The sequence below is a fragment of the Hippopotamus amphibius genome, chromosome 5, assembly GCF_030028045.1.
Source record: "Hippopotamus amphibius kiboko isolate mHipAmp2 chromosome 5, mHipAmp2.hap2, whole genome shotgun sequence".
Taxonomy (NCBI): domain Eukaryota; kingdom Metazoa; phylum Chordata; class Mammalia; order Artiodactyla; family Hippopotamidae; genus Hippopotamus; species Hippopotamus amphibius.
Genome location: NC_080190.1, coordinates 81,300,991 through 81,302,560, shown reverse-complemented (window position 1 = coordinate 81,302,560; position 1,570 = coordinate 81,300,991).

The following is a 1,570-nucleotide window of genomic DNA, read 5'->3' as shown; positions in this document are numbered from 1 at the left end:
ACGGGGAGGGAGGCTGTTTTAAGTTTTAAATCCCTGGATCCATTCCCACTGAAACGAGCATGGGGCACGACTTTGAAGTCTTACAATTAGGCATCCATTTTTCCTAGCTGATATTTGTTCTGTTGGCATTGAAAGTTTTGGAGGCAGTTAATCCCCATCCCAATCCCTGAGGATCTTTGAAAGTGCTTCTGTTAACTCCTTAGATGCCATGCAACATATATCTGCCATGTCTGTCATTCCTTGCTTTGCTTTTGTGCAGATTCAAGTGGCTGTAAGCTCACCCAACCATTCATGGCTTGTGGCAGAAGTTTCCTCGGGCAGCATTGTCACCTCGCTTTCAAGTTCTCTAACTTTAGACAACTTAGTCAAATCAACTAAAGCTAAAAAGCCACGCAGCCGACTAATAGCACCTGATCTTTCAACCACATCAATCTCTTTTCTTCATCTTGCCTGTTACTGCCAATGATTCACTTCATCTTTGAGAATAATTCCCACTGTCAAGTGATTCATCTCAGGTGCATGGGCTCCATTTATCATTTCCTCACCACTTTCCATTTTTAAAAGTCACTCCCTCTGTTTTCCTTGTAATTGTAAGACTCTGTTACGAACCCTTTTGATAGTTTCTCAGCGATGCTTTAAAAATATTATGGGTTTAATGATGTTTCTTAAAACAGCTCAATAAGAACCAGACTATTGAACAGTGTGGTGTCTGAGTCTAAAGTGAGTACGCAGACCACTAATGTCATTTGTTGGTGGCAGTGGGACCTGAAACAATTTGCTCTGGGTGAAAGCTTTGCTTATGTCTGTAGAAATTTACTGATTGAAAACTTGTAAAGAGAGGTGATTCTGTATTCATTTATATGGTTAAAGGGCATATATAGGTAATGTCATATACGGCTATCTGGTCGCTCTGGGAGACAGATCCTTTTAGTACAATTAGGAGGAAAATGATAAGAAACCAGTTCACCCCTAAGGCCTCTTTTAAAACAACTTTAGTCTGCTAGTCCTGGATCACTGGTAACCTGGGTCTTATTTCTAACTTACCTTTAGCCTTTAGCCTTTATCTGAAAGGCACCAATTTGCTACTGATAATCTCACATTGCTACATGCACTTCCTGATTTCATTCTTGTGGACAAATAATCAATCCTAACCTCAATCATGTCGGTGATATCTAGCCTGAGGTCCCAGATCTTCCTTTACTAAAAGGCAAGAGTTTCATTAACAGATGATAAACTTAATCTGGGTGACTCATTCTTCCAGGACCTGTATTTGGTTGTATGGTTCTTAGGTGCCTCCCTGAGCATCCAGTGGGGCTCTCCCAGGTACATCTTACCACTTGAATAGTGGTTCATATCTCTTAGAGAAGAAATGAACCTCTAGTCCTCTATGACTCAATAAAAGGTCAGGGGCTTAAAGAATGCCCAGCCCTGGCATCCCTTCTTTTACCACTCATGGGAGGGTTCGGTCCCATCTATTGGCCTAGGCCTACCTCAGTCTCTACAACAAATCTTTAGGCAAAAGAACACTAAATGCCTCCGTTCCCACAACATTCCCATACCCTGAGGCTCA